Source organism: Zonotrichia albicollis, chromosome 4 (assembly GCF_047830755.1).
Source record: "Zonotrichia albicollis isolate bZonAlb1 chromosome 4, bZonAlb1.hap1, whole genome shotgun sequence".
Taxonomy (NCBI): domain Eukaryota; kingdom Metazoa; phylum Chordata; class Aves; order Passeriformes; family Passerellidae; genus Zonotrichia; species Zonotrichia albicollis.
This window is the reverse complement of record NC_133822.1, coordinates 12,651,805-12,672,681: the sequence shown is the minus strand read 5'-3', so window position 1 is coordinate 12,672,681 and position 20,877 is coordinate 12,651,805. Positions and strand designations below refer to the sequence as shown.

At 37.2% G+C, this 20,877-nt stretch overlaps 1 protein-coding gene across 18 annotated transcripts in view; it reads right to left on the bottom strand.

The window, feature by feature from the left end:
* The window catches only part of MAGI2 (membrane associated guanylate kinase, WW and PDZ domain containing 2), a 702,271-nt gene that overhangs the window by 204,335 nt on the left and 477,059 nt on the right, over window positions 1-20,877 (bottom strand). The window lies entirely within an intron of this gene.

The following is a 20,877-nucleotide window of genomic DNA, read 5'->3' as shown; positions in this document are numbered from 1 at the left end:
GGAGAGCTAAGAAGAAATCCAAGGTACAGTCAAATCTTTGCTTGTGCACCAGCTTCAGACATGATTCTGCCAGAGAACAGTTTCCCTCTTAGAGGTGCAAAGTTTAGCAAATTAACTCTCACCATCTTTTGTAGTACCAGAAAGATTTTGGAGCAGCTTTCTACTGTTAAATCCCCCTGAAATCTGACAATGCCCACCGGACACATTTTAGAACAGCTAAGACAAAAACGTGTGGTTTCAGACTGCTCCCTGGGTGTGAGGAATTTCATGTAAGAGATTTCAAACTGCTGACACACATGAGCTTAAGGGAGGACGAGATGATTGGGGCTAGCCAGAGTTTAGGACCAGACAGCAAATCTTTCCAGTAAAAGATGAGAGTGCTTGTTGAATTAAATTGACCCAAAACTCAAATTTATAGGCAAAAAATATAATACAGACACCATTTCCCCCCCCTTAATTTGCTGTAAATTGCACAGCAAATTTACACAAATATTAGTGTATTGATTATCAGCACTATAACAGGAAAGGTTTAATTTAACAGCTCAATAACTTTGGGCATGTCATTACATAACAGCCAAGCAAGTGACTCTCTTTTGCCAACTGCCAAGCTCTAAATTTAAATTTATGTTGTTAATTTTCTACAGTAATACCTTAAGTGCCTGAAAAGTTGATTTTAATAATTGTGGATTTCTAAACTGATATTTCAGACTTCTAGGTTGATATGTGCTTTTCCATAGTGATGATTTTCAACAGGCATTTTAAAAAAAAGATACTGGTAAGGATTATCTTTATGCAGTAATGCATTTATCTATCCTTTTTTAGAACAAGACTATAGATTTCCTTTTCTTTGAAGGTGATAATCCTGAAACTAGAGCATGTAGCTTGATAAACAATGGTAAAGCTTTTAATTTAGTTTTATACAGCCTAAATACAAAACATTTCCTTGAAATGATGGAATGGGAAGCTAGCAGAGCTAAAATCATCACTTAAGTTTTAATTTAGTCCACTGAGAGGAAATCTACTCTGCATACCCAGCACTGTAAACATGCAGCCTCCTTCCCTACAGAAGGATTTTATGGCTGCCTGTCTAGTGAAGATATTCTCTGTCTGAGGAACTTGATAAGGAAAAAAACCCAACCAGGATCTAGGGGAAAAAAATAATTACAGAGAAAAAAAATGCCAATTTACATACACACAAAGTAATTGCAGAATAATGACATCTGCAATTCCTTGTACCTCACTGCTCTCTGTCTGGGCAGAGGCACCTGCCTGCAGAAACCCAAGGGCAGGCTACAGAAATAGGGGCTTAGAGTTTGGAAAATTCACAGAAAAAGGGGTGATGGGCAAATGCCTAATTAAAAGACACACAAGCAGAAAAGGGGAATTTACGAAATAAAGATTAAGAAACATAGGCAGAAGTAATTAAAAATAAAAAATGCAGGAGAAAATAGGCCTGGTTTATGATACACAGCAAAAGGAAAATATGTAAATGTTAAACTGCTATAGAAAGAGGGGATTAGAGGAGAATTTAATAAGTTATATATTAAAAAACCACTGTTTCCTTCCTTTTTCATTCTGTCTGGTTTTTTTCTAATTAGCTCAGCACTTGTGGCTTTCAGTTGTGTGCTTTTAGTGATTCATTTATAGTGGGTTATCTGGGGCATTATATGGTGCAAATACTAAATAACCATGATTATAATTGGTTAATAGCCCAAATGCCATCAAACATGGAGCTTCTGACACAATGCCACAATGCAGAGTAGCATACATCTGTTACACACTAATTCATCATCAGTGGTCAATCTGCAAATATTTCAGCAGTCACCACTGAGGAAGATAAAGACCATGGTGTATAGATTTTCCTTCTCTAAACAGGGGCCTGGGTTAAGTCCATGACAGATAATCTGTGATACAGGACTGACATTGCTTACTCCTGAATTAACAACACCTTTAAAGTCTGATAAAGAGTCTGTATCTGCAGAGCTATCAGCCTGACATCTTCAGCATCTGCTAAGATCACTTAAAGGGTGAGGAGGGGAAGAGAGATGGGAAAGGAAATTGGATGAATAGAAATGAGGTAAAGAAAGGTTATGAGGATGATAAACAGTTTAAGAGTTGAAGTAACCCTGTAGCCTAAAGGAAGAAAAGTTGGGCTTTTTCTACACATTAAATTATCTCAAAAAAGACAGGTTTAAACCCTGTTTCTGAAGATATATCTAATAATACTTGAAGAGAAAAAATTTCCTAATAAATCCATGACTAAGAGTATCTGTAGGCACATAAAACTGTTAAAGCTGCAAAATCCTCTTAAAAAAGCCCCAAACCAGACATATTAATAGCATGATGTAGTATCCTTGTTGTTCCTGTAACCTTGTGATTGCAGTGACATTGGCAGAGCATAAGCAAAGGCAGCTATAAACTTCTCCACATTGAATAAATGTTACATTCCCTGTTGCTGTGGGGATTTCCCAGTCTGAAATGTGCAGGATACAGGTGACCTGCTTTTGAGCACAGGGTGGCTGAGCCTGCTGTGCTCAGCTGGCAGCTGAGAGCTGGCTGCTCAGAGCTGGGCACAGCAGCTCCCTTCTGCAGGGATAGGGCTCTCCAGGAAAACAGGGGTCCCTCAGGGGCAGGCAGCCCCCATCTCTGATCCTAGAAGAAGCTCTGGCCCTCCATGGTCTTGGTGTGGGAAGAGTGGAGGTTCCTGAAGCTGGAGTCTAGAGTACATCTGTCCTGGTTCAGGGTAAATTTGGGAGAGAACCCCCAAAGGGGCTCCTCTAGTAAAGCAGATTCTATTGGCTCCTCCCCACAATTGGTCTGGGAGAAAATATCCCTTGGAGAAAGGTGGGAAAAAACCTGTTTATTAAACAAGAAAACCTAAACAATATTAAACAATAAAACCCCTTGATGCTCCAAAGAGATGACAAACTCAGAAAGTCCCCTACCCAGGTTGCAGTTCAGCTCACTCAGTCTCTGATCAGTCCCTCAGTGCTGGAAATGTCGCGGCCCAGGCCCAGCCCGGTGGGCCTCAGGTGGAGCTGCCTGTGCTCCTCTGGGTGTTCAGGCCAGAGGAGGTTTAAACAGCTCCAAAGAAAAGGGAAAAAAACCTCCCGACAGTCCAGGGAACTTCTTTGCCTCAGCTAGCTAAACTAACTAAAACCAAAGAAGAGCTCTGTCACGCTGTCTGTCCATCCACAGACAACAGAGTCAGGAACAGGAATGTGGAGGAGTGAGTGCCATGTCTGAAAACAAACTGCAGCTTCTTCTCTCCCCCCTTCACTCTCTAGAACAAGTCTTAGAGGTGCAAAACTTATTATTCAGCATAAACAGAACAAGATGATTTGGGATAAAAGCATCATCCAGTCAATCTAGGACAACATCCCTGGGAAAATACTCACTGAAGGACAGCTGAGAGGTAAGAGGAAAAGGACAGCTGGGATTAATCAGGAGGTACTTCTTGAAAGGCAGGATAGAATGGGAGCAGTTCCCCACACAGCTGAAGTGGGAATAGGAACTTTTAAGTAAAAAAAATCACTAAGATGTGTCCTTCAGGCTTAGAGAGCATCAGCCAGTCTGAAACATGGGAAATCTATTGCTTTTTCCTATTCTAACAACATCTCCTCTTCAGCAGTCAATACTTCTACCTTGGAAGCGCACCAGCTCCTCTATGCCAGCTTTCAATGTGGTATATATTAAACCAATGGAGATAGGCATCTCCAGGAAATTGATTTTGTAATGAAAGTAGTGCAGGGCTAACTGTAGTGGAACTCCAGAATGGCATTCAAATTGATAATAAACAACTCAATTTTCAGCCCAATGGTGATAGAGCATTTAACACTAATAATTCCAATAGGCAGTAGACTATGTTGTATCTTTGTTTTGCCTTGCCTTTCCAGGGGACGGAATGGAAATCAGAGAATATTCAGAATCCAATTACTGGCAAAAGAAGTTGTACAGAACAGTGCCAATGGTGGGATTCAGGAAGAATGCAGGTAAAAGCTCCTCAAACAGCAACCACTACAGCAGTTCCCTGCAGAATAGACAGTGAGCTCTAACAGAGGTGTTGCAGAACCACTTACCAGCCTCTTCTTCCACAAAAGGGAAGTTGGCAGGATACTTTGTGGTTCTTGGCACAGTGTGCTTAAAGCTCCAGTAAGAAGTATTTCTTCAAGATGTGACATTGAGCTTTGTCCATCTATGCTAACTGGTAATTTGACAAATGAATTTTAAGATTTCAGGGAAGGTTTGGATGCCACAATGTGCTACTGATGGCTAGGTGATGTAAGTTCTCTTAAAAGGCTAATGGATGAGATTCACAAGGCTAAATGAAAGCTCTGTTTGCTCATAATGGATTTAGCAATTTAACTAGAATCATTAAAAAGATGACATTCTAGAAATCACAATAGTGTGGACTTCACTACAAGTACCTGTGTTCCTGTAATGGCCCAAAACCTGCAGGTCAAATTAGACCTTGTAAGAGACTGGTTTTGTCCCTTCCATTTTGACCCAGTTTCCCTTTATGACAAAAAGAAAGAAAATAGTAAAATGCTTAATTCACCCTGTAAATATTGTAAATTGCTTTTATGAATTGATTTGCTTTTAATTTTACTTTTCATAATTACATTGTAAACAAGCTGATGTACTGATGATGCACACTTCTGTTCATATATGTGGAATGGACCACGTCACATTAAGGTTAGGGAATTTACTAGTTTTTATTCCTTTAGAAAGATATTAGCTAGCAAAATTCAATAAATCATAAGAATGTTCCAATACACATTTAATGTTTATATGATGTTTTAGCAAACTGAATTTTAACACAGTATCAGTAGGTCTTTGGATACCTAAGGATTCCACTTTGTCATTATTAACGTCTTTCAAATGGCAGTATCATTTGAAAAGAATATTTTTATAAAGTGTCTTTCAATGAAAAGAAACAAAAGTGCTGTTGAAATGTACATATTTTTCTATTTTTACAATTTAAGAGTGTCATTGCTTTATGTTAGTATATGTATGAGAATTATTATGCTGTCCTCCCCTTTCAAATTCCTGTGTAATAATGATGCAATATTCACATTTCATGTACTATAGAAGGATCCTTTTCTTGCTTATATGTACTGCAGATATGTGCCTAAATTTATATTAAAAAAATGTCTGTCACTTTGAATTGCTATAGGATTTTTTCTGGTGTTGGATCACATTTGAATTAGTCTATTACAAATCTGTTATTGAAAACAAAAGCCTTTTGGTTTATTTCCTCCAAAAAAGACTTGATTTAAGGTCAACATCACAAAATAATGCATCCTTTAGAGTTCCCCACTGCAATGCAGAGTTTTGCTAAGATCAGACAGGCTGTGCCCTTGGCCATTCGGGAATCCCCAACTGGCAATTTGGCTTACAAGCCATTCTATTCATGCCTCTAATCAATGGCCTCTTTTTTCCCAGGCTAATGACAACCTTATGAAGCAGTATTTCTCCCATGTCTCCCAGAAAAAACAATTAGCCAGAGCTACAAAAGCCATTGACACAAATCCATCCTCAAATTGGTTTTGTGATTTAAACTGTGGATCCAAACGGTGTTATAAATGACTTCACTGTTAAACCACTCTGATCTTGGATTTGCTAGGAGACCAGGAGACAAGTTAGTAAGAGCAGTTATAATGTTTAGAATGGGGCTTGATCCTGAGAGATGCAGAGCAGCTGCATCATCCGTTGACTCTGCTGAAAATTCAGCAGGTCTGTTCCTCTCTTAGTCAGTTCTGCACATCATGTTTCTCTATTTCTAGTCAGCATCAGGCAGTGGGCACAAATTGACCCCTCTCAATAGACTTGCCTCATGAAAACATCAATCTAATACTTAATAGAGCTGTGCATCTCTCCTTAGCAAATCTCTTTTGTCAGCCTCTCCTGGATCTTGTGTTTGAAGCATTTACTTTTAGTGAGACTGTATAAAGCCTTTTGGGAAACAACCCAAAAGTTTCTGTTAGGGACAAAATGGGTCCTTAGATTTTGAGCCAATATTCTATTAGTGTTTCATAAGGCTGATACAGAAGAATAAGCACTCATCTCATACTTTATATATTTTTATGTCCATGCTGCATTAATAGATGTGTGTATGTAGACATGTATTTCTCTTATAACACTACAAAGCTTTGTAAATAATGAACTTTCACAGATTTCACACTAATTAAATTACTTCTTGCTAATAGGTATCCATGGAGGCTGCTCCCCAGGTTTTCTAATTTTGCTCATTATGTTCTCTAATTTTTCCAGAGAGACAACTCAAGCAGCTATTTGATATACAACGGCTGTACCCAGCTGGCTTTCACTCGAGCAGTTGCTTTGATACAGCATCACATGATGATACTCGTTACTTCAGATAAATTATTCAGAAACTCCCAGATGCAGTGTCCTGCAGCTTACCAAGCTATAGGAGAGTCTCACTAAACTGTGATGCTGATATATCACAAATGAATGTGAATTTCTGAGTAATTACATACTCCTAATAAGCCAAAATAACGCAGCTACTGGGTCACCAAATTGCAATTAAACATTAGCATTATTTGTCAGAAAGTTCCCTTAATTCAAAGTTCTCTTTTTTTCCAATTCTCTGTGCCATTTAAGGGTACTTAGTAGATATAACACACTAGCAAAATCTTCTAAAGCTACTAGTTGTATTTCATGAAGCTCTTAAGATGATTAATCTTGAAAAACAGTGTAACATTTTTAATGATTCTACAGTATTGATGTGTCATATTTCAAATTTGGATGAAGTAAATTTAAACTCAGCCCCACATTTTTAATCTTCCATTCAAGTTTTTCCAAGTCTTTAGATGAACTGATAATACCAGGGAAAATTATTTTTAAAACTAAAAATTGTTTGTGTGTGTATATATATATATATTACAAAATTTCCCCTTCTACCTGCAGTTTTTAATTGAACACGGTCCTGACTCCAAGGCTCTATCTGAGCATAACTGTATTTCCTTTAACAAAACACCTAGTACATTCTAGAAAACATTCTCAAAGCAACAAAGTGAAGCCAGAAGCCTATTCCCCAGCAAATCTGGCTGCTGTTCACCTCTTCAGCTCTTCACAGAGCTCTTCAGCAGCACAGCATCAATGGAGTCACACAAGAATGGAATAAAGGACAAGTGTAAAAGGCTTAAAGTGCCTTGCAGAAGAAAAGGAAGGTAATGCCTGCTCCTGCTGCTTTGTCAGACCAGTTTTGCTGGAGATCCCACACTAAATAAATTTCTCTGTCAATCCCCCAAACTAGTTGCCTCAGGATCTATAAAGGGGAAGGCTTTTCCTAGAGCGTGCCAAGACTGAAGTGAAAATCATCTCATGTACTTCAAAGAGCTCCATGTCATTCTCACCCGGGGTCGATCCCCGCTGATTCCCTTCAGATCCACCTCGCTAGGCAGGGGTGTCAGGAGGAAAATCCATCTCATTTAGCATAAAAGCTGAGGGTGAGGTGAGGCACTCTTTGGACGTGTCTACAGATACAAAGAGTCCCTGCTGTCCAGCTCTGGATTTCAATACCCCACTTTTCCATCACTAAGTTGGGCCAGCTGGTTTCATTTCTGTGGAGTAATTAAATTCAGCTAATTAAATGGAGCTGCTGTTGCCATGCATTCCTAAAGCCTCCGTTTCAGAAACAAGATGATTGTATTAACTCTCTTTCTGGCTCTTTTAACACAGATTTAGTCCATTTTACTGGTGAATAAAATAATGCAAATAATCATCTTAAGGGATCAAACATAAAGAAGGTAAATAAAAATTGTCATAAGTTCTTTCTCAGGATCCTCTCATTCTGAAGTCACTTTCCTGATTCTGAGATACTGGTGAAACACTCAGAAAGCTTATTCCAGATAATCAAATTAAAACTGCTTGTGAGAACCTGAAGAACAATCTCATAACACTGAATGTTAAAATGGATGATTAATTTTATCTCCATAAATGCAAAGAAATGCAGAAAGTGAAATAAAAATGCTAACTGTGCATACACACATACATAATGATGGGCTCTAAAGTGAATATTAACACTCAGAGAAGAGATCTTCAACACATCAGCTTAAGCCCATGGGGAGTCAAAAAGCAAACATAATGCCAGCAATGTCAAGAAGGGAACTGAAGCTAAACCAGGAAACAGCATTATGCCATCAATAGTGCAATTACACCCTGAGTACTATGTGTAGTTCTGGTCATTCAACCAAAAAACAGGTAGCAGAACCTGCAGAGGTGCAGGAGGAGATAGTTAATGCTGTCAGAGATTTGGAAGACCTCATTTGCCAATGTGAGATTTTGTGCGCTAGGGCTCTCCTGCTGGAGAAACATCACATAAAGGAATATGATAATGGCATATGAAACCTTTCCCAGAGGGTGGAAAAGTTTAAAAAGGAATTAGACACATTTATAAAGGACAGAGCACAGTGATCCTGAGACCATCACCAGCTCAGAGATTCTGTAATACAGTAAGAGATAAAAGGTAGGAAGGTGCAAGAGGGGGCTTTTGTCTGCTTTGTTTCTTGTAGCCTTTTCTCAACCATTTGCTCCAAGCAGTACTTAGAGACAGGATCCATGTTAGACAGAGAGCTATTCTGAGCCAGTAAAACAGATTTTGTGCACTTACTATGTTGTCCTCACTATGTGTAAAGTAGCAATTTATTCTACGTAAGATTCAACTTTACTTCAGCTACAGAATCACAAAGGACTCCAGAATTCTGTTTCTAAATCTAACATGCTAAATCTAACAAATAGCCCTAATTCACTTAATAATGTATTATTTTTTCAAACAACTTAAACAGTTGCTAAAATAGAAAGAAAACTATGTTTAACTTATCCAGGAATAAAAAATTGCTTTCAAGAAATGAGTGTATCAAGTTTTTCTGGTCAAATATCACACATAAATTTAGACCAAAAAGACTTCTACAGCTTATAATCCATATATTTAGTAAAATCTTTTGTAGGATTATACTTTCCCAGTACTGACCACAGTTCATGAAAAATACCAACATTGAATAAGCTTGAAAGACCTGCAATGTATAGAGTTTTTAGACAACCCTAGTGCATTATTCTGGTGCTGAAGGTTTGAGGGAGTTGATTTCCTGTATCTTCAAAAAAAATTATATTGAAACACTTCACCAAAAAAAATGCAACTTAAAACGATGTTAAAGCCCAATATAAAAACAACATTCTAAAAAATTCAAGCTGAGGTAGCCACACATGATTTTAATTTTAATGGTAGCAAGATATTTCTCATCTCTCATCAGCGACTTTCATCAGAGCATGACAAAAATCCCCATTGTATGAACTAAGCAGCCTAGGAACACCTGATCACAGTCATCCTTTTAGTTTAACTCCTTTGATGAGCAATTCCCAAAGGCAATGTTTAAAGTTACTGGAGAAAATATATCTCTGGCATTAAACTCAAAGACTTACAGTGTTGGAAATACATTACACAGAAGGAGAAATTCCAAGCAGAAATCCAAAATTCTTTCAACCACTTTAAAGCTTATCTTGCTTTGCTTGGTGTTGCAAAATCTGCGTGTATGAATACATGCAAAGCTGAAATAGAATTTGGCTACACATAATGTTTGAAAAATAAAAAGCTGTGGCTCAGTTCTCAGAAGGATCAAATCCATGGTGGCATTATTTCAACCTCAAATTCAAGTCTCTGTGACGTCTCAGCTGATGGGCACTCAGTCATGTGAAAGGCAATGTACAACAGCAAAAGCTGAAGGGCAATATTCCCAGTTCAAAATCTCCTCTCAGCTGCATATGATACTAATGAATATCAATATTCCTCTTATCTTATAGAGCTCCCTACAGCAACATCAGTGGGAGATCTGTGTACATAAGGAGAGCAAGGTAGCAAAACACAGAACCTGCAGCTCAGAAGTTATGGTGATTAGAATGGTAGAAACGGCTAGATCAGGTCAAGAGGATGAGATGAGCATGCCCTCAATACTGCCCAAAGTATAAATATTGAATGAAGCACACCAACAACAGCAAATGTACTCTCCAGTTTGTGCAAATTCACTACCCCTGTGTAACACTGTACATGCAACAGGAACATAAAGCACAATTAACCTTCCTGGGGACACAGGCTTTATTTTGCAAAGAAGGACATTATATAAATATCAGCTCCACCTTTCCACAAGACAAACATTTAAAAGGTTTTCTTATTGATTTTTCAAAGCCTTCACTATTCTAACAACAATGCCTAGCTTAACTACTGTGGCAATAATGAGGCTCATTTACTAACCCAGAAAAGGAATAAGAATCTGCCATTATGTTTCTTTCTCAGATTAAGAACTGTGCAACAAGAAATACCCTAGCACACTAAATATTCTAGCTGGGTTGTCTATCAATCAGGTCATTACTAGAAATTATTCCAAGGAGAGAAAATATATTACATTTTCTGAACCTCAAGTGAAGGAAACATTAGCAGATCAGTAACTCAGAGATGATGGCTGGCAGAGAAATGTGGGGGTGAGGGTGGTGTTAATTTTAGTTTTGAGAGTGTACCAGTAATCATGGGAACAAAGGCAGGACTCATGCAATTTGCCCATCAGTCATTAATTGTCAGTGACCGCTGCCACAGTCATTCAAAAACAATTAGAAGTGAGAGAAGGAAAGTGTATCACAAAGGCATAAACAATCCAGAATAACCACAGCTGGCACACACATTTTAAATGGGGATTTCACTGCCACGAGGATGCACATTGTTCTCTCTGGAAAGAATATTCATGAGGACATAATTACAATATTTGGTGTTGCATAAACAAAATCTCAAAAAGCACACTCCTCATCTGAATAGGGAACCCTTCAAGTCAATCAATGAAGGAAGCTTACACTGAGAAAAAGAAAAATCCTCCTTCTTACAGATGTATTATCTTTCCACCTAATCCAACGCTTTTCAACAGAAGCCATTCAGTGGATTTTGAAGAAGTCCCCTATCACCTTTCACTAACTGAGAGTTTGTTTGGGCTTCTCTAAACAAAAAATAAATCAGTAAGGCTGTTTCAAAATTAATCTAAAAAAATAATAATGGCAGGATGATCTGCCTTCTTTTCTTCTAGTAGTGTCACTTATAATCTTACTTGTGCTTAAGTAAAAGACTAAAGTATGTTTATTAATGTCCCTAATCCATAACAATTTTTTCTAATTCTGCTTTTGCCTATCTAATGATAGTGCAGCTAGAAAAAATTCTTCAGTTCTTTACTAAGGCAATGTTCCTTAACCTCAGAACTGTATTTCTTGCAGGATTAATATTAGAGGGGAATGATTATCTGCTTTTACTCCTTGCCAGACCAAATTCTACTTTTAAAACCATGTGTTAGATTCAGTTATTGAAACAATATGGAATTTAAGCCAGACATAATGAAATTTTAATGAAATTCCATTTACTGAAATAGATCTAAGACTATATTTTTCTATCCAGCATTACCTGTTCAATTTATTTATAGAAGTTTATATATTAATAAATATCTTCTAGTAATAATCAGGAATCTTAAAAAGAAAAACTGTTGTGCAAATTCTAGCAATCATTATAGCAAGCAATACTGTTATACTTGCCATGATCTTTTCACTAGACCAACAGAAGTCCAAAACTACAATTTAACTTTTCAAAAATTACCACCCACATTTAATGAATAATCTAAACTACTCAGGAGATGTTAAATATGACAGTATGAGACCAGACAGTGTAGGGAGGTATGAGAACAAAAAGATGGTGAGACAAAACTGAAGATTATAAAATCCTCCAAGAAATTTGAAAAAAAAAAAGAGGCAGGAAGGGGACTAAATTCAGAAAGTTCAAAGAATTTTGAAACTCACCTGTGTTGTGAACAGGCATTATCTGTCATGTGTTTAATAGTTTGCAAGACACACACACTCTAAGGTCTTTCCATATCATTTTTCACTACTCATCAGAACAACATTTTATGATCTTGTATATTAATGCAGAACTTGCAAATACAGGTGTTTTCTTCAGTTATGAAGAGACCAAGTAAGTCAAACAGTGACAGGGACAAAAGGCCCAAGCAGAAATAGCATGGCACAGAAAGTGACCATAGAGAACTGAAGGGTGGAAAATATGAAAGTATCTGTATTTTCTAACAAAGTGGACCACCAGAAAAAAATGGCAAGTTTAAATGAATATTAATGGAGCTACAACTGGCAATAGCCTAATGGTCCCCATTATACTTTCTGAATGATGAGACTGATAAGTCTAAAAAACATCTGCCCCCCAAACCACCAATGAGGGCAGTCTTTTCTTACCTCCACAGCTAAAAGAAATTGAATGATTCCTCTAGTCTGAAACCCTTAAAACATGAATGTCTGAGCATAAAAAAATGACAGTCCCAAAATAGCTGACTTTGTCCACCCTTTGTCCAAGGGTGAAAATTTCTAAAAAATTACCCTTTTGGAAGATAAAATGATGGTCAGGCAAAAGCCACAGTATGGAAAGCATGAGGCCCATCCTGTGAGAGCAGTGGCAGACACTTTCAGATTCAGTAGCTGCACATGAGCACAATGAATGCTGAAGTATTGAATTGCTTAATTATGAAAGTGATATACACTTATTCCAGACACTTTTTTGAATAGAAGGAACAGGAATTTCAGATGTGGATCAAATGTTTCTATTTCTGCCATTGGAAAAACAGAACGGCCGAATTTTTGTTAAAGGAGTGAAAAATGTAAGAATTTGCTCCCTCCAGTAAATATTCTGTTATAGCGAAGGTAAACTACAACTTTAAATTCTCTAGTCAAGGACTTTTCTTGTAAAAAGGAAAACTCACAGACTACTTGAAAGAAAACAGATAAGAGAAATGCAGCTGGGATTGAAAGACGAAAAAGTATTTTAAAAATATAAATCCAACTCTCCTTTAACCTTTGCTCCCTCCTTCCAAAGCAACAAAACTTTTAGACAGAGCAATTCATGTCTTTCATGCTGGTGTCAGAGTTGAAAGATTAAATAAAAATTTCTATAATTTAAAAATTTCTCAAATTTTTTAGTCTACTTGAGCAAAAGTACACAGAAACAAAGTCCAATGTCCAGTACATTTAAGTACACAGACAAAAGAAGTTGTAGTTTCTGTTAGCTCCACAGTGAAGCAGAGCAATGTTATCACTGCAGTGTCAGTATAGGAAAGATGTAGGTTATCAGTAGTGAGATGTTATCTAGACTAGATAATATCTCAGACAAAATGGCTAGTTTGAGCTATTCTTAATAGTTTTCATAGTAAGATATGACTTTTCCCCCCTCACATGAATCTTTTCCCCTCATTCATGCACCAAAAGGAAGAGGATCCAACAGAAGAGCTGGGTGCTTCACCTTTGTGTGGGAAGATCCCTGGGCAACCTCAGGAGTCACCAGAACCTGGCCTGCATGTCTACAGAAATATGCACATATTGATATGTAAGTAAGGCACATTTGTGTTTAGAGCAAGTGAATACATTCATCTGGAATCATTCTGCATTTCTATGGCCTTTTAATTTTTACAGTTGCATAGACAAAAAGATTCAATGTTTCACCAGAATGTGTAATCAGAAATTATTATTTTGATGAAACATTAGACTGTATTCTGTAGAATGTAATTACATATAAAGGTTTGATGTTTAAGGGAAACAAATTCTAACATTTCTTGTCAGGATTCCAAAATCCTGCCTGTTTGCCTTATCAGTCCTTTTACCAGGTTTCAGGATTTCCTCATATCCAGAGATACTTTTCCCTTTACACGTTTCTATACTGAAATAATTCTAATGCTTAAAGACATCACAAATCCAAATGTCTTTTTATATAGCCAGCAACACATTCTCCACATGTCTGCTTTTTATACTTTCCACCTTATTTAGCCACTTATTCTATTCCAAAGCCTTCTACTATGAATTCTTCAAATGCAGTTCCTCCCTTCTCGACAGCTCTGCAATATCTACCATCCACACACTAAGTGCTTGTGCCTTCCTCCCACTCAGGCAGATACACTTCTCAAAAAACTTGAAATGCTACCACGTTTTTTCCCCTGTCCCACAAACAGTGATTATCTGCCAGTGGGTCTTTGAGGGTATTAGTCATGAAAGACAGAGGCTTTTTAAAGTGCTGCATTATCTGTCAAATCTTAAATACAGGATATCTGTGCTCAGACAGGGACTCCAGCACTCACTTTGAGGATTTCAGGCTGGAATCAAAGACCAGGTGTCACAAAAGGAAAATAACTGAGACCTTTTTTAAAGTATACTGGAATAAAAAAAAAAAAAAAAAAAAAAAAAAAAAAAAAAAAAAAGGAAATCATAAATACAAGGAATTCACTTAATAGAAAGACAAAACCCTGAGGTAGCTGCATATTTGTGAAGCTCAACTGCTAATGGAACAGAAAGGTTTGGATACATCTTCAGTTTGGATGCATCTTCTCCTCAATTGTAATGCATTGTAAGCAAAGAGCCAGCCAAGGAATGTTTGGAATTGATGACAAATACTCTACCTTTAAAGCTATCTGCAAAATAACAAGCATTACTAGGGATTTTAGCAAGTCATTGTATTTCTTATTTGGCAGCAATGGACTCCAAAATGATTGCCAGAAAATAGCCAACCACTTTGCAACAAGTCAAGATTTCCATCAAAGAATACCAAATTTTGGCTTCTAAATTTGATAAAATTGCTGACTTTCTAGATGAAATACAAAATGAGAGGATTATGAAGAATAATTTTTGAAAATGAGAAGATTGACATTCCTTTTTCATTAATGATATCTGTTAAAAATGAGAGCTTTCACAGAAAGTCAGAGGGAGGAGAAATAATAAAGCCAAAGGTAGCTGGCCATATTGTAATGAATATAATCTCACAAGCCCCTCATTGTTAAATCTATCATGCTCCATTGTCATTTAGAAGTCAGAGACTGAAGGATTAAAGCTATGGAGAGAATAGGATTAAAAATCATGTATGTTGATTTCTACCTATGATTAAACAAGGTGCATATTTCAGAAGGAATTTCAACCTGTTGTTCTTTACTGGCATCAAGGCCTTGATCTTTGCATAATGTGAAAAAACAGGACCACTTCTTTCAATAGTCCTTGTAGGAATGTTTCAGGTCACCTCTACTCTCATACCATGTGTTGTTTGCATTTTAGAGGCAAAAACCAACCTCGGCTGTCAATGAGAATTTTGCTACTTACTTCAGTGGTGAGTGGAATCCAATTTACAGCTCATTAAAGATGTGAATTGTTAAAACTCTGGTCCTGTTTCTCCCTACGAATTCACAAAATCTCTCTCCCTGCCTTTCTAAATTTCATTACACATTCTATCTGAAAACTACTTAAGCTTAGCCATTTAACTTGGCAAGAAAATGAAAAAGAGATGCTCTCAGAAACTGGATGTGAGTAGCTTCAGCAGCTCCAGCAGGAATCCAAGCTACCACAGCCATTCTGTAGTGGTCCTGTAGCCTTGGACGACCTTCCAGTAACAGTGCAGTTTAAACTGTATTATCATTTTAGCTCCAGTGTGCTGGTTCTCTTTGGGGGTATGTCACTGGTGAATGTGTCTATTTTTATTCTGAAAGTAAATTAAAATTTTAAAAAGTCTTACAAAATAATAGTAAAATTTTATTGCTGTTAGAAAATGCATAATTCACTGTATCTTGCACCACTGATGAGCATGCTGTGTTCCTTAAAGGGGGCATTTGTTATACATGCTATAATACTTTACACATAAAGGGCCATTAGCAAAAATAATATTTCATATCTCTATGAACCTTTTCAGCTGTGAATCTCAGTCCACTTTACAAGCAAATAATCTTTACAGGCACATGAAAGATGTGTTTATATAATCCTCTTTCATAAAACTCAGAAATTGGAAGTGATTTGTTTTCATATCACCATGAAGCAATTAGAATGAAAGCCTGTGGTTTTCTTCACAAAAGACCATGGGACAAGACAGTAGCTTCCTTGACCTGCATTTAGCAACCCCTAAAATCCTCAGAGTGCTGGAAGAGTTACTATGGGTTGCCACTACCTCCAAAGACAGGGATCCTTGCAGGCTGTGTGCCTCTGGGTCCCTGGCATCTCCCCATTCAAATGCACTATCTGGGTGAGCAGTGGGAGCAGTGAGTATGAGAGAGCCAAATGCTCACTAAATAATCAAGGAAAACAGAATTTTTTTCTCTACTTTTACTCCTTCTTGTCCTTGCAATTACCAGCTCTATTTAAGATCACTGTTAGCACTCTGCAGGGATTTGTGTGGCTGAGACTGTGAGAAACTCTAATGGTTCTGAAGGCAAAGTAATACTCAGTAGTCCATTACAGCTCAAAGGACTTATCTCTTCCACTGATAAGTGTCCTCCAAGGAAGCTTCACTCTATGCAAGACCTCCCCCCAGAGAGATACCAGAATGCTGCCCAGCCAAGCTATGCACATGTGGACAGCTGTTTTGTCTGAAAACTTATCCAAGGATGAAGAATTACTTTAATAAGCTGTGTCACTGAACCAGGCTGTCCAGAAAAGTGTCTTCTGAACTCCCAGGAATGAGGTGACCCTTTTCTTATTTTTATTATCATTATTGTGAGTTTGGCATTGGAGAGTGTTTTGGTCAATGAATGCCCAGATGGTGTTGCCAGCATGAAATGCCCTTCCAAAGTTCATAGCGGTTCAAAATATTTTGTTATGGTTTAATTAATGCAAATTGAAAAGGCAAGCAGAGAAAACCATATTCAATATATCAAAAAATGACAGAAAAAAATGACTGTGATCAATATTACTACAAGTAATGCCAGCTCCATTACATTACATGATTAAATAATACTTAAAATGGGGCTAATAATCTGCAAAGGGAGTTTTAAGTAAAAACAATAAAATAAAAACTATTTGTAGGAAAGTATGGCAACTATTTGTAGGGTTAATGGCAACCCTCTACAAGCTGCCATTAACATGTATCAGAAAACACAAACAGTATCCATATGAGATAAAAGTTCTCTACATGGCTTCCAGCAAGAAATATGTGTGAGGGAATCAAGAAGTAATGCTTTGCCCATAAAACCATCATGCCTATGCCCAAATGCATCTATACAACAGCAATATGAAAGGTTGGTACATGTTACTGCAGCATAGTAAGGAATCAGGTAAGCAATGATGAATTCTGGAGAGCTGTGTGGGGCAGTGAGAGCATCAAAGGCACTGCCTGGGACTGCAGGAATGGGGAATACACAACCCAACAAAATGGGATGGGCTGAGTTTCAGTTCAACATGAAGACACTGAAGTGCAGCAGCCTGTCTGCATGCAGGGCTCACACAGGTGAATCTGGTGTCTGTGTCCTCTAAGTGCCAAAGCAGAGCTGACATTTGCAGTCAATGAAGTATAAAGGCAACTCAGCTCACCCTACATAAATATCTATATTTTGCAGTCAAGTTGGTGGGTGTAGAGGAGATGGAAAGACAGATGATGGATGAATGCTAGGTGAAATCAAAGTTTTATTTATAGTTGTAGGCCTACTCATATTTGAAAAGTGGGGGATGGGAAAAAGGAGGTTGACATAAAAAGAAAGAGAGGGCTAAGAGTAATAGAGACTATGGAATGGGATGGATTAGTAATGAAATTAGTGAAATTTTTAAAGGAAATATGTCAAACTTGACCTATTTGATCCCAGGAAATTTCAAGAGCTGTTTAATCCCCAAACTGGATATAGAAGAAATTGTTGATTTTTTCTCCAGAATAAAAGTTCCCTAAAATGACTTAAAGAATTTGAAAATATTAATTGCTACATTTCTTAATTAAAAAATGAACTTTCTAAAACCTGGGATATTTCATGTCATTACAGCTGAGCTGCCTTTCAGTATTAGACTGCATTTTTACTGTCTTATGGGACTCATCATTCTTTCCCATATTCTCTCTTGAAGAACAGACTCAGTTAGAAGACCACTCACATAATATACCTGTAATCATGCAAAGCCTGTGAATCTGCTATGTTATATGACTTTACAGGAAGTTTAGCAATGAGGGAATCCAGCTCACAGATGCAAAGGGGGCAGAACTATAACTTCTCTAGTACTCTGCACATAATAATTGTTAAACTAATTTTGATGTGAAAAAAAAAATTAAAAGTAGTATTTAAATCCAGACAACAAAAAATATTTAACTTACATTTTCAGCAGGAAAAAAAGCAAATATTTCTAGTAAGGTTAAGATTTTCTGGAGGAAATCAGAAAAGTGTAAAAAATTGCAGCTGTTAGTGTAGAACTGCCAGCTATTTCTGCTTATTGCTATTATGAAACTCAGATTGGCACCATAAAAACAGAGCATAAGAGGTGGTTCTTGCTTCAAAGTCCTGCCATCTAAGTAGGTCTGACAGAGCAAAAGTCAAAGTAATTTGCTGAAACTCACACAGAAATTCCGCAACAGAGAGACAGAAATGAAGATCATCACTTAAAATCTCCTGACCTACAAAGGAATTTAGAGCAGTAGGTATCATTAAAGAAAAACAGAAGGAGTCCACAGGATGTAGGTGAAGAAAGGTTGACTTGGTAGAGCTTGTCAATCTCTTGGCAAAAGCATGTGAAAATTTTTTAAGAGGAGGGATGTGCTGGAAGGTTGATTCAGATTTTGCGAAAGGAAATGAATAAGCTCTGGGATTTGCAGCCACAGAAGCCAGAGATAATGAAGAAATCATATTTGTCAAAGGAGCATTGAAGAGCAGAAAGTGGAAGAGAGGAAATGCCTGCAGCAGAGGGGGCCCTCAATATCACCGGCCCAGAAGATCAGGACTCAGATATCCTGCTCTGCTTGGACATTGCCTGGTGTGGAAACTGCAGGCTGGTGGCAGAAAGAAGGAAGATTTATCAGGATTTGCATTGAAAGGAGAACACAAAATTTGGGTTATTCACAATCAAAACCTGATAGCAGAATCTGGTAGATGATAAAGAAGTCATAATGTATCTCAGAGAATCAATACAAGTTTCAGATGTGGCAAAATGAATGTCAATGAAAAGCAAGAGTTATGAATGTAGAGATAAAGCATCAAGGTAGGTATAATTTCCTATCTAAACACTGATGTCTTTCTTAAATTTTGTTTCTCTGAGTAAAATATGCCAGAATAAATCACAAAGTGTAACAGAAAATATGTTTGGCATAAAAAAATCTACCAAGCCATAGCTGAAATTAATTATTGAAGTTAGATTAAATTTTAACAATAATTACAAATCCCTGTGTGCTATAATAAAGTTCCTTGTGTTGGACTACTCTGGCAAGGTACAGTAATTTTAAGGCATATAAGTGATTTTGAAGAACTTTTTCCTCTGCAGGTATTAGATTAAAAAAAAAAAAAAGACAAATGACAATTTTGAAAAACAGAACCTTAGAAAAGATAAGATGTTGGAAGAACAATCATTGTAAGAATAGAAAATCTCTCCCTAAAGTCTTTTATGCATCACTCCAAGTACTTTGCATTAATGAGCTAAGCAACCTTAAAAGAACAACATGACCCAGCACACTATGGTGATTCAGTAATCCAGTAGTCAAATAACTATAAAATAATGCTTTTTCTTTAATGTGCTGATCTTAATTTTAAATTGTTTCAGACACTTGGGTATTTTTAACATGTCAGTGCTGTTCTGATCTCAGTGTACAACAGTTAACGGAAAAAAAGCCAAAAAACCAGCACATATTTACTCCAAGTGACTCTGTGCAATGTTATTCCACAGATATTGGTAGATTTTTTCCTGCTTTTCCCATTATTATTATCTAAGGAGCAGGCAATGATATAAGTAATGTGAGAGATTTAGAAAGCAAAGCTCCTGTGCCCTTGTTTTGTTTCAGTGTCAGACCTCTATTGTAATCACTGTAGAATTTAGTCTGGGAGCTCGTGTTGTCTGTGCTAGAATAAGCATCACAAAATCATTCAGACATGTAATTTCTGATGTCAGAAGAGAACGTCAGAATTGCTGCTGAAATAAGGAAGCTATTTTTGGAGTACGGCAATCTTTCAAAAGAAAGCCATTTACAAAAAAATCCAACCCGGGAACATTTTTTACCAAACCACTGACCCCGCAATTCATACAGCCAGCAACTCCTCCGTGACCTCTTAATCAGCCCTGAGCTTCCTTTCTGTTAATAGTATTCACATTAACCAAATGAATGTGTTTTGGAAAATTTAAAATAAATCAGATGCAGTATATGAAAACTTATGAACACATTTAAAATATTTTAAAATGCTTTGAATTAATGCACGTAGCATGCATGCATTTAATGCTCTGTATCTCATAACAATAAAATAAGTAGCAGTACTTAGAAATCACAACATCTTAACTGACTAATCTGACATGGAAGTATAAAACAATGAAAAAAAACCCTTATCAGAAACAGATCGGTTACAACACATCCTAGCCTTGACTTTATTAAATGCTTTAAATACTGATAAACTTTACCAGATAAAAATCAGAAATTATACTGGTATGATCTGTATTATTTCAAATCTCTGAATCTGTCAATATAATAATCTCTCCTGCAAAACAGCCACAGCTCCTTTAAGCATCCTCAGCAGTATGTATGCTTTTAAATTTTAAGGCATTAGCAATGTAGTACCCCCCCAAATCCAGCCTTGAACTCTGACAGACACTGATCTCTTTTCTCCCTCCCACACCCTGTTTTATCAGACACTATTTTGTTTAAATTGGCTATTAAATAGCATAGCACTGTACCTTTAAATACAAATCAAACAATATTCATATTCCCACGGTGCTGCTAGTTTCCCTTATGCATTGAATCGCCTGTAGATTAAAAGCTCAGAATCTGAAAAGGATTCTGTTCTGCAGACCAAAGTTCTCAGTAGGAGATGAGGGAGAGGGTCAGTCCCGGAGTCACACACACAACAGGCAGAAAACACA